This window comes from Bos mutus, chromosome 25 (assembly GCF_027580195.1).
Source record: "Bos mutus isolate GX-2022 chromosome 25, NWIPB_WYAK_1.1, whole genome shotgun sequence".
Classification (NCBI taxonomy): Eukaryota; Metazoa; Chordata; class Mammalia; order Artiodactyla; family Bovidae; genus Bos; species Bos mutus.
In genome coordinates, this window is record NC_091641.1 from 5,419,619 (window position 1) to 5,432,556 (window position 12,938).

The 12,938-nt window shown below is 59.7% G+C and overlaps 1 protein-coding gene across 1 annotated transcript in view; it reads right to left on the minus strand.

Moving 5' to 3' along the window:
- Positions 1 to 12,938, minus strand: part of ELFN1 (extracellular leucine rich repeat and fibronectin type III domain containing 1) — a 61,280-nt gene that overhangs the window by 17,481 nt on the left and 30,861 nt on the right. The window contains exon 2 of the mRNA XM_070362308.1: positions 7,155 to 7,303. The gene's annotated coding sequence lies outside the window, so the exon portion shown is untranslated. The remainder of the gene's footprint in view (positions 1 to 7,154; positions 7,304 to 12,938) is intronic.

The following is a 12,938-nucleotide window of genomic DNA, read 5'->3' on the forward strand; positions in this document are numbered from 1 at the left end:
CGCCGACCCTGTGCAGCTGGTCAGGACCCTGGACAGCTCCAGGAGCCCTAAACTCAGAGCTGCAAGCTCCCTGCCTCGGGACGCCCCATCCTAGGCAGCACTGAAACCCAAGCTTAGGGAGGCTGATGTGCTGGGGTGGGGGCAGAAATGACGATGTGGCTGAGACCCTGTGTCACTAACCCAGGGCCTGAGGCCTCACTGTCCCTACACAGGAAACAGGTAAGTTGATCTGTCTCTACATAGGGTGACCACACACCCAGGTTTCCCGTTTCCGTGTAATTATTGTCTTTTTACTCTCAGAAGTGTTTGTCAACTAGATGCTACATTATAGAGCCACCCTCTCACTAGGGAGTGCCAGCCTCCGCCACCATATTTAAAATGTGCAAGACCTCCTCTTGCCCTGTAACTTCCAGTAACAGCAAGCTTCCTGCCCAGACCACTGCGGCCCTGGAGTGAATCCATCACGCCAGCCCATCCCCCGTTAACTAGCCAGGCCGGCTGAGGGCGCTCCTGCATCCACCTCTCCCCACAGGTCCACAGGAAGACCCAGAGGAATGTGTGCCCACGCTCTCTGTGGTCACCAGTTTCTATCTCTCTTTTCCTTTGCTACTGGATCCACGTAAAGACTGTGGTTGCCAGTCTCCCTTGCAGCTAGGCATGGCCTAAGGTCTAGCCAATAGACTGTGAGTGGAGCTGAAGTGCACCACTGCTGAATCACTCCCTTAAAAGGAATGGGCATGCATGCGCCTTGCCCAGTTGGGATGCAGATGTGATGGTGGGAACTGGAGCAGCCACTTTGGTTCCAGACACAGAAGCCACAGGTTATAGAGTTGCCCGACCAGCCCTGGGCCACGGGCCTCTGCCACGGGCCTCTGGGTTGTTCTGTGAACAATAAAACTTCTATCTCATTTGAATTGCCATATTTTCGGGAACTTTAACAGCTCACTAATACAGATGAGGGCCGTCTCACCGGGACAGATTACCAGCGAGGGTGCTCAACCAGATCTGGAGATGCTCGGGAGGAGAGGGATGGATGAGATGCTCTGGGCCTGGGTGGGGAGGGACAAAGCAGAGGCAGGACCAGACCCCCACACACACCCTCTGCCAGCTCGTCCCTGCCACCTTCCATGTCCCCTCTCCAGCCTCCCGTGGTCTACCAGGGCAGGACCTTCAGCCACTCTCCACATGCCTTTCCCAGGGGTGGTCTCTCGGGGGCTGTGGGAGCTGAGCTCAGGCGGGAGAGGACGCATCTCCCGTCCCTCCCGTCCTCTCACCTGCACATCCGTCTTGTAGAGTCGCATCTCCTGAGCTCTGGGCCACGTCCCTCCCTATCAAATCCCCACAAAGAGAAAACAACTCTGCTCATTTCCCCACTGGTTCCCCTGCCCAGGCTCCCTGGCTCCAAACCCCACTCTTTCTTGACTCCCCTCCTCTCCCATCACCCCCCACAGCTGCCATCACCCCAGCCTGGGCAGCAGCCTCCCCTCCCTGGACCCTTCCCTCCTGTAGCCCTAACCCTGGGTCCACGGTGGCTGCTGGGGTCCCAGTTCAGCAGGCAGAGTTGGGGAGGGAGGCGCTGAGTCACTGGGGAGGGCGGGTGGGGAACAGGCCCCATATCAGGGGGCCATATCCGCACAGAGCAGTGTGTGCCCACGTGTGCAGACTGTGGACATCCCCGGGGGCGGGGGAGGAAGGGGAGGCACAGGTAGGGAGCCCCTTGGGGCCTCCCATTCACTTCAGAGAGCCCCCAGCAGCTGCCATCAGCCCGTCGTATGGAGGAAGAACAGAGAGGTTAAACAGCTTGTCCGTGACTGCACGTCTGCCCAACACTGGGACCCATATTCAAATCTGGGCCTAGAGTGGGTCCTCAGCACTGATACCAAGGAGAGGGGTCAGAGGCAGAGGTCGGGTCTAGGAGGGAGGGGGCGAGAAGGAGCTCAGGCCGAGGGTCCAACTCTGTGGCAGGGCTGGACGCCCGGAGCCCTGAAGGGGAAGGGTCCCCGGGGCCAGTTCCGCCTGAGCCCGACCCTCCTCCTGCTAGTTCAGCTCAGAAACCGTGAGGGGCGCTTTCCAGGAGGAAACGAAAGGGTTAGGTAAGGGAGCAGAGTCGTGGCCCCTGGTGGCCCGGCCGGGCCCCCGGCTGGAGGGACACAAAAGCCAAAGGGGGCTTTGCCAGAGGCAGGAGGGGAACAGGGACCCAGGGGGGCTGCAGGGACAGGCAGGGCTGCTCCCCCACCCGGGGCAGCGCTGTACAGGCTGACTGGGCCCTTGGACCCGGACACCCCCGCAGGTGGCAACGGCAGCTTGGGGGAGGGGAAATGGTCCTGGGGGGGACCATCCTTGAGCTGAGCCCACTGTGAGCAGCAGGAGCAGGCGTGGGTGGAGTGGGGAAGGATGCTCCACGACTCAGCTCGTGAGTGCCACACGGCCTTGCGAACACCACAAAGGCAGGGGCTACTGCCTGGAAACCAGTAGGCACCAAGTAAGCATGCGGCAGGGATGAGCCGTTTAGTGAGAACCAGTCGGGAGGCAATTGTGGGCCACAGCGGGCAAAGAGAACGGGCCCAAGTTGTTGCCCTGCTAACAAGGAACGGACTCGGCCAGCATACTCCTCTCCCTTCACTGCTCCTGCTTTCCCCACCTGAGATGCAGATACGATGACTGGAGACACAGCAGCCTTTGGGAGGCCATGCAGGCAAATGCTGAGACTGGCTCGAGGGGAAGCTACAAGAAACCCGAGCTGCCGACAGATTCCTTAGACCACGCGCCACCTGCACCGCTGCGCGCTTCACGTGAGAGGAAACGAGCCCCTTCGTGGGGTTCACCCACACAAGTGTCCGGTTTCTGTCCTGTGCAGCCAGGTTCAATCCCTCGCTGACACAGCATAAAATACTGCTGAGTAATTTCATTAGAAAGTTGCTCTCAATTTAATTCCTTTCAGTGCTTCTGATTACATCAAGAGAGAGTCTCAGGTCAGGGCGAGCACGTCTCGAACACCTCTGCACGCGTGCTGTTTTCCCTTTTTAATAAAGCAACAGAAGGCCTTGGGCTCTGAGCCTCCCCTGAGCCCCAGCATCCAACTAGAATTTAATAACATTGTTTCGTTTCCAGTGAATTTATTTTTATGATTATCAATTCTATTTATGGAAAAGGAGGCTTGTTTTCCATTTGTAGCGGTGCCATAAAACTTCCCGTTTAAATAAATATATTTAAGTTTTTAAGAAGTAAATTTATTTAAGAGGAAAAACAGTAAGAATGCAGTCAGCGGGAGGGCGGGGCCGGGGGGGAGCGGTACGTGGGTGGCTGCTACGGAAGGTCCATGGATGGTCCACCCCTGGGCTCTGGGCTGGGTGCCCGGGGGGATGCGGGGGTTGAGGCCAGCCCTGGACCCACACTGGGGACTGGTCTCCGTGGTTTGTCCAGCCTGGGCCCGGAGTAGGTGGATGGACCCCTGGCGCCGGGAATTTCTAAAAGGTGAATTCAGAGCTGTGGGCTGCTGGGTGGTCAAGTGATGAGCTGTGGGCAGGGTTTTGAAGCCATTCCGGTAACCAAGCCACTAACTCAAAGCCTCAGTCCCTTCCAGCCTGTCTGTGTGAGGCCCTGACTTCAAAAGCGGGGCCTCCAGGAGCGGGCGTGACCTTTTGCTAATTAGCTCGGGCTGTTTGCTCCGCAGCCGCCAGCTGATCTCTGGACAGCAGTTCCAACTCCAGCCACTGCCGCCTGTCACCTTCCTGCAGATAAATAACTGCTCCTTGGAGAGGTGCAGGGAGGGGGGTGGGGGTGGCGGGGGGGGGGACTGGCTGGGGGGCTGGGGGAGGGGCGGGGACGTGCAGGGGGGGCAGGCGTCCTGACAGTTGCTGGATGGCAAGTCACCCCTATGTCACGCGGCTCTGCTGGGGAGAGCATCACCCCCATTTCTCAAGAAAACCAAGGCCTGGAGAGAGGAGGGGTCTTACAGGGGCCACCGGGCTCCAGCTCTGCCGGCTCCCAGACCGCTCCCGGCAGCCCAGAGAGGCCCACGGGGGCTCTGTCCTTGGTGCTGAACATGGGGCCGCGGAGCGGGCCCTGCCCCACGGGTCACCTGGGGTCATTAGAACACTCAGAAGGTCCCTCCTGGACTCTTAGTCACCGCTTCAATAAAAGCAACTTCTAGGGACGAGGCCTTTGGACCAGGAAACGGAGGAGGAAGGAGGCAAGAATAGACTGAGAAAGTTCAAGTCACTAAATGACGAAATGTTCTCTCTGGAAGGGATCTGGGAACAACCGCCCAACCCCCAGCTTCCCGGAGAAGACGAGGGCAGGGCGCAGGCTCCTCTGCCAGGCCCGCAGGGGCCCTGCCATCTGCTTTGCCACCTGCCTCCTCAGGTGGGGCGGGGCTGGGAAACACCCATCCATTCACCCCACAGACACCCATTCAGGCCTGCCTCCCGCCAGGCTCAGTGGACACGCAGCCTGGGGCGAGTGTGAGGGCTCAGGGGCAGGCCCAGATCAACTCGGGTGAGCCCAAACCTGAACAGCCTGCCATGCGCTGGCACGGGCTCACGCAGGGAAGGGAAGAGCTAGCGTTCATGGAACGTGATGGACCAGAGACGCTCCTGTTTCATGCTTGGGGTGGCCCAGGGGGCAGGGAGGGGGTCCCCACCTCTGTTTCCTGAGCGCCTGCTGGACGTGGGGCAGCTGACACATCCCCAGTAAGGCTCCCCTTATGTGGGAGGATGAGGATATTATCGCCACTTCACAGGTTTAAAAAACAGGAGGTCCTAAGTGAAGTTAAGTCCAAAAGAGGACAATTGCTGTATGATCCCATGTATATGGCATCTAAAACGTGACACAAATGAATTCATCTGTGACACAGAGACAGACTCAGATCGGAGGACAGACTTGTGCAGCCAAGGAGGAGTGGGAGTGGGGAAGGGCTGGGGTTCAGGGTCAGCAGATGCAAACCAGCACGTACAGGATGGACGGGCACCACGGTCCTGCCACACAGCACAGGGAGCTCATTCAGTACCCGGTGATGAACCCCAATGGGAAAGAACACACACACACACACGTAATTCAATCATTTTTCTGTACAGCAGAAACGAATACATCGTAAATCAAATATACTTCAATGAATTTGTTTTAAAATGGGACGTCAGAGGTGGTGAGCAACCTTTCCAGCGTTTTACATCTACAACTCAGCAGAGTGGGTTTTGCCCGACACCAAGATTGCTCCAGGGACTCAAGGACCCTAGGGAGACAGCACCACTGAGAGCAGAGGCTTGGGGCGAGAAAGGGGTTCAGGGTAAGAATGGGGCTCGGGTCAAGAAAGGGGCTCGGGGCGAGAACGGGGCTCGGGGCGAGAGTGGGGTTCGGGGCAAGAAAGGACTGAGCCAACGCCGGAGCCTCAGCCAAACCCTGGGGACGGACACCCAGCGTGGCAGTGCCAGTGTTCTGGGGGCAGCACCCCGAGTCCACCCAGCCGGGCCCTCAGTGTCCACACTCCACCACCTGTGTGGACAGCACCACTGCTGTGTGAGTCTCAGTGTGGACGCCCAAGGGGGTCTTAGGCTACTATGTGGTCAGAGCTGACCCCTCCCCAGACAGTCCTGTCTTCCCGACTTCTCAACAAGTCCATGCAGAAGGTTCTTGGAGACCCCACCACGTTTCAGATGGGAACATGAGGCCCACTGAGGGGCAGGTGCTGACCGCTGTCACACGGAGCTGGTGGCTGTGACGGTCAGAGCCCAGTCCACCCACCCCAACCTCCCTAACAATACCAGCTAAAGCGTCGAGGCCTTGGCCTGGCACTACCTGCGCGTTCTCACGCCCGCCCTCCCGCCAGACAGGGCCGGAGTCTCCACCCACCCCCATGACCAGCTCTGGCCAATAGCAGGCACTTGATGGCCATCTGAACAATGACGGACAGAGCAGTGGCCAGGGGGCTGAACCCCACGATCCGGGCCCAGCCCGCTGCACCTGCGTGCTGATGCCCACCCAGGCCAGGCCTGCCCAGACGCCCGCTGCCTCAGTTTCCAGCAGGGGGTTGTCCCCATCCTCCGCTCCCCTCCAGAGCCGCCCCCAGAGGCCTCCATCTAAAGCCACGGAGAAGCCTGGGGAGTGCGTGATGGAGGAGGAAGCCTCACAAACTCCCCAACACCTCCTGTCACCTCCAGTGACAGTCGGCAGAGCGTAAGATCACGGTCACTTTAAATAAACTCAGCTTAGCGAATCCTCTACACGGCAGAAAACGGCAGCGACGGCCCACTACAGACACCCCACACCTGAAGTCCGCGGTTAGCGGCCAGTGCGCCGCGGCTTACGGACAGCACCGCTGCCAGTTCAGGGGCACAGCGGCCCAGCTCCGTCAGCCCAGACATCCCACGGCACAGGCCCAGGAGCCGAGTCAGGGCTGCCGAGTCAGAGGCCTGGGAAGTGCCCGTGGCCCAAGAAACCAAGATACTGCCCAAAGAGAGCGCATCTGCGACTTCTGAGCCGACGGAAGACAGCCTGTCCGGCTGCTTTTCAGCTTTTCAGCTGGACACGGCTGCGGTCACCAAAGCCCTGGCCAGGTGCCCAGCAGACCCCTCACCCACTGGTGTTCAGTCACCAAAGCCCTGGCCATGGCAGGGCAGCTCTGACCCCCTCACCCACTGGGGTGTTCAGTCCAGTATCCAGAAGCCCTGGCCGTGGCAGGGCAGCTCTGACCCCACCCACTGGGGTGTTCAGTCCAGCATCCATCTTCAGGATAAAGAGCCTGTCTTTAAGCAGACACGAGGCATGTCTGCACACACTGGCCTCACGGCGGGCATGGCGGTGCACGCTCCAACCCAACGCTGTATCTGTTCCCACAAAGCGGGAGAAGACAAAACCTCCTTTAACCCACAGGGCCCTGGTGCCCCATTGGGGAGGACATGACAGGCCGGAGCACCATCCCCTGGTCTCCTAAAGCCCCGAGCTTCTCCTCTCGGGCCCGAGGGGGCCCTGAAGCCTTGGCCATCTCCTCTCTGGGGCGGGCATCGCCACTGCACTGGAGTAGGACCCTGAAGGCCATCCGTTTCTGTCGGAGAGCGGGTCTCACGGAGGACTGGAGGCCCGCCCACAACCCAGCACCCCTGCCTCCAGGTTGCAGGGCTGCCTCATCCAGATGGCCCACGAGGCGAGATGGCCCTTACCTTCAGCTCAGGGCCCGCCGGTGAGCTGCACCGTCTGCGGAGCCCAGGTGGGTGGATTCCTCCCCGTGAGGGTCATGGGCATCACTTCATTCCAGGACACACAGACAGATGGGGGTCCAGGCAGGACACAGGGTCTCCGGCAGCTCCTGCTGTGTGGAGACAGAGCGAGCGGAGGTAAGAAGGACGTGGGGACATTTGGGAGACCCTGCCAGCCAGGCACACAAAAGCCTCCGCCCTGGGCATGCCTGCATGTGGATCACGGGAGAGAAAGGCTGGGGCTTCCGGTACTGGAGGAGGGCAGAGGGCAGGGCCGACCCAGAAGCAGAGACGACAGAACTCCCGAGATCAGACCGGCTGGGCCTCTGGTCGCTGCTGGGGCTCCAGCCCGCTCCACCGTGCGGTGGCCCAGACGCGGGGCAGGGGCCCCCAAACAGAAGCCTTAGGCCCACGCCAGGCTCTGGCTGACGCTTAGGAAGTCAGTTTACAGCCTGAGCCCTGCACCTGCCCACCAGCTGTGAGCGGTCATCCACCACCTCCCTGGACCCTGAGTGCCCTCCCGGGCCTCGTGAGCCCTCACTCCGCAGTCGCTGGATCCCTCTTTGCAGGCAGGGAAACTGAGGCAAGGGGCACCTTCAGGGAAGGGTCACACAGGGGAGACGCCGTGAGGAGCCGGGCCCCTCGCTCTCAGCCTTTCTGACTGAAGGCCTGCGTGTCCCACCTGGTTGGGGGGCTAAGGGGCTGCCCAGAGGAGGTGCTGTCTTTGGGACAACTCGTTTCTGGGAGTAAGGGGGGCCCCGGGACACCTTTAGCCCCTGGAAGCCTGGCAGTGACCCTCAGGAGGGCCTGGGCAAGAGCCGAGGGGGTCCCCAGGCTGTCAGCCTGAAGCCCCCACCCCCGCTGGAAGCCCCCCAGGCTCCGGGGCTGGGGGGAGGGCGCCTGTCGTACTAGAGTGTGTGCAAATAGACGAGTGAGTGGCGTGTAATTACCTAAAATTGTTGGTTAGGAGCGGATGTAAATAACCAAAAAATATGTGGGGAAGTGGGGGGAATGCTCATCAATTAGACTTAATTACTCAACAGCTAATTGAAATAATAATGGGTGCATTTGAATATGCTAATGAGGCTGAACCTGCCTAGGAAAAGGTAATTGGAATAAAAATAGAATGCGGGGGCTCAGAAGCTCCCAGGAGGCTTCCTGGCCGAGCCAAAGCCTGGGGACCAGGGGGGGGAGGCCAGAGCTGCTCCCACCCACAGCCTCTGCCCACCCCGGGCGGCCTCTGCTCTCCTCTCCCGGGTCCTGGGGACCCTGACCACCCCAGGTCGGCCTTCCAGCTGCCCGGAGCAGGCAGAGGGGCTGCCTCGCCCACCAGGCCCCAGAGAAGCAGGAAGGCACGCGTGCTGAGTGCCTGCTGTATACCCAGTCCTGACTAGACTTGGAAAGCCGGGGACCCCCACCCTGCTAGGGCAGGGCTTCCAGCCGCCCTCAGACGTCCAGCACAGCTGGCCAGGGCGGAGCGGGCCCGGCTCACAGGCGTGAGAGGAGAAGCAGGCCGTTCACGATGCCCCACTGGCATCGCCTGCAGACCCACAGGTCACACAGGTGCACGCGCGCGCATGCCCTCCCAGGCCCACGTGTGCCCACACGCTCACCGCACTCCACTGCCACTCAGCCCCAGCCAGCGTCCCACCACGCGGACCACAGGGGAGCCGGGGGCCCACCCCCACCTGCCTCTGACCACACTAGGGGCCGGCGGGAGGCCTCTCTGGGGCTGTGCCCATCCCAGTTTTAAGATGGTACTTGTGCAGCTACTGGAAATCCACTGGCCTGAACAGCCCAGAGGTGCTGGACTCACGGGAGGAGCTCAGGTGAGGCCAGTGACTGAGGGTGCGGGCTCGGGGGGCGCAGCCCGGGCAGGAGACCCAGGGTTGGGTGGGAGGGAGGGAAGCGGGCGTCCAATGGACACACGCTGACCCGGGTGGCCTCGACAAGCTTCAGCTCCCCCTCCAAACTACCGGGATGACGGTGACCACCCCTCGCTGGCCACCACCCAGGCTGGTCTGAACCCACAGGCCTCAGGGCCCCCAAAGCCGCAGAGACCCCCTGGGTTGGAGGGACTGAAGGTAATAGCCCCCCTGCCCCTCCCCGGGCAGGCACACACAGAAGCTGGGGGCTCACCAGGGGCCCCAAAGGCCTCCCGGGACTCTGAGTCTCTGGTTTACCGCAACTGACCTGTGCCGGGCTTCTCAGGTTGGGGAGCGGACCACAAACCTCCCTCAGCTGCCCCGGGGGCCTCGCGGCTGTGGTCCACCCCTCGGACAGGCGACCTGGGGCTGGGGGCCGACCGACAGGCCCCAGGCCACACGGTGGGGGTGCCCGAGGCCTCCCTTCCGAGGCGCGCCATGCGCACGGTTGGTGGGGGCTGGGCAGCCCACCACGTCCAGATGGTGGCAGAGGTGGATGGTGGGGGGCGGGGTCCCCAACCCTCCCCCGCGATGGAGCCACACAGACGTCAGTCCGGTGCGGGTGGGACAGAGGAAAGGCCCGAACTTGACATCTGCATTTCAAGCACTTATATCAGCAAAACAGACACCAGTAATTATACCATTTGCATATTTTCTGCCCTGATTGTTGGGGAGGGGAGGAGGGGCTCCTGCTGATGCCAGCAGCCCGCCTCCCGCAGCTGCGCCGTCCCCCCCAGGCCCTCCCCCCCAGCCCGCACCCCCCACGGGGCAGGGGCGAGGGGACTCCGGGCGGCAGGAAACCCTGTTCCACCTGGTCCTGCCTCTGCCACAGAGCCAGACCCCGCCTGTGAAGCGGGGCCCAGGAGGTGCGCCCCCTGACCCGCCGAGCTCAGGCTCCGCTCTCACTCAGACGCTGCACGGCCTCTCCTCCGCCTCTGGCGTGCGCTCCCGCTCACAAAGGCCTCCGCCCCGACCTGACCCCACTGCCCCGCATCTGGCAGGCCGGCCACCCTCTCCGCCTGGCCGGGCCTGGCACGCGGCAGGCTCAGCCGTGGAGTGCTGCCACCCCAGGCCCGTGCAGTCTGCACACCTGCTGTGCCAGGGGCTGGGGAAGGGCGCCGTCCTGGTGCCGACCCCACAGAGAGGGCAGGACGGAGGGCAGCGGGGACCCCCGACTCAGAGGGGACTCGAGGGCTGGGGGATGGGGCTGGCGGCGGGTGGGGGAAGGGGGTGAACTGAGCTGCCCAGGCCCCTCCCTGGCAGCTGCTGTGGGCGGTGCCCTCCTGGGGTGTCCAGGGGGCAGGGGTGCCCCACACTGTCTCAGCTCCCTCCTGCCTCTGGGGGGCTCCAGGGAGCGCTCCATTCCTCAGCACCCCACCTCCCTCCACTGCCCACTGAGCTGGACAGACGGCAGACGCCCCCCGCAAGGCTCCAGATGGGTCCCTGGGCTCATCCCAGGCTGGGGACCCATGAAGGGAGCCAGGTGGCTTCTCCTCGCTCCATTGGGTCCACGGTGCAGCGTGGCTGGTTTCCAATGGAGGGCAAGGCAAGAGGCAGAGGGGCGGGAGGGGGCCCCGCAGGGCGGACAGGGCTGGGGAGGCAGCGGAACCCTGCCGGGCGGCACTCCCCAAGCCTACTCCCTGGGTCGGGAAGCAGACACAGGGCTCTGCGTGCCGGCCACCCAGCTCAATCTGGGGCGCTGAGGAAGGGGAGGGGGTGTCCCCAGCCCATCAGAGCTGGGGTCCCTGAATAGTGACCACAACAGCAGAGACACGACCCTGCCAGGCGGGCACCTCGATGACCCTTGCCTCCAGAAAGAGAAACCAAGGCTCAGAGGAGTCACTCTACACACAGGAACCGGGACCTGTGCCCAGCCAGACTGACTCCCCGTCCCACCCCACCACCCCCCACTTTCTGCAGGACTCACTCCTGTGACAGCACCCACAGGACAGGGGTCATCAATGCCACCCCTTTGCAGTCGGGAAAACTCAGTCCCAGAGACAGACGGGCCTGGGATCACCCAGGACGCTCCTCAGCCGGCCTGACAGCTCTTTGCTTCTGACTCAAAGTCGGGCAGTGGCAGCCAGGGACGCGGTAATTACAGCTCCCAGGCTGGCTGCAGACACACCACCTCCCCTCCCCCCTTTAATCTCTTCCCACTCAGCCCTGCCGAAGGGAAGCCGGGGGCCCCAGGCTTGCAAGTGCAAATGAGGCCCCTTCCCCCGTTAACTGTGAGCAGCAATTAACTCCTCACTTCACACCCCACAGCCCCACAAATTCCAGATGGAGTAAACAGTTAAATATGAAATATTACACCATAAAAAAAAACTGGATGAAAACAGAATTCAGTACTTAGCAGTCCTCAGGAGAGAGACAGGCTTTCCAAGCTCTGGAGGGACAGAATAGATTGTACAAGGAGAGAGACAGATCTGACCATATAAATATAAGGTATAAGAACATGAAAAAAAAAGTAAGATGTACGACATACAGGGAAAACCATTCACAGCCAGTGTGACAAATGATAACTTCATTATGTAAAGAATTCAAATTGATTAGGAACCACTAACAAACACACGGCCGAGTTCAACTTCCTGCATAATTAGGGAAATGCAAATTTTTTAAATTACACTGAGACGCCATATAGGCTCATCAAATAAACAGTGATCTAAAAACCACCACCAAAAAAAAAAAGCAACTAAAGAAAAGTTCTGCTAAGGTTATGGTGAAACCAGCACAATTTTTTTGGAAAGTCATTTGGCAACACAGATAAAAAGCTTCCAAAGTGTGCACAGCTGACAGCAGAAGAGACGCTTAATGACGAAGCTGAAACTTCCCGTCTGAGACCAGGGACAGCACGCGGATGCTGCCACCACCGCTTCTGTTCAAAACTGCACTAGAGGGTTCAGCCATTGCAATAAGGCCAGAAAAAGAAATCAAAGTGATATGACTCAGAAAGGGAGAAACAACTCCAGTCATTCACAGGTGTTACATAAAAAAATCCCAGAGAATGTATAAATGCAGTGATGGATGACAGAACTTAGAGCGCTGACATAAAATCCATATTCAAACGTAAAGTGAATTTCTATACATCTGTAGTAAGCAGAACATGAACGCCTATTAAAATTCAACACTGCAAATTGATCCACAGATTCTATGCAATCACAATCAAAATCCTGGAAATTTTTTTCTTTTTGTGGAACCTGGCGAGCTGACTCTGAAATTTACATGGAAGAGCCAAGGGCCTAGAATGGCCCTAAATAAGAACAAGGTGGAGTGGGGGGGGGGGGGGGGCTGCGAATTACTCATCAGATAGTTTATCACACAACCACAGAAACTCCGTGTGTTCATGGTACGAGATCAGAAAATGAACCCATGGATCAAAACACGAAGCTCACCCCCTGAACGAGGAGCCAGCCCTTGTTATGACAAAGGAGACCAGCAAATCAAGAAAGCAGATATCTGGGAGGAAAATGAAATCAGACCCCTACCTCACACCACATGAAAAATCAATTCCAGGTTGACTACAGACCTCGATGAGAAAAGAAGAACTATATGTCTGAAGAGATAACAGAGAAATGCATGGACAACCTGGAAGCCAGGAAGGCCTCCTCCCTGTGGACACTCAAGAGCACACTGATAAACTTTACTCCACAAAAGTGAAGAGTTCCTGGGGCTTCCCTGGTGGCTCAGCGGTAAAGAATCTACCTGCCGATGCAGGAGATGTGGGTTCGACCCCTGGGTCAGGAAGATCCCCTGGAGGAGGGCACGGCAACCCACTGCAGTATTCTTGCCTGCGCAATCCCACGGACAGAGGAGCCTGGCG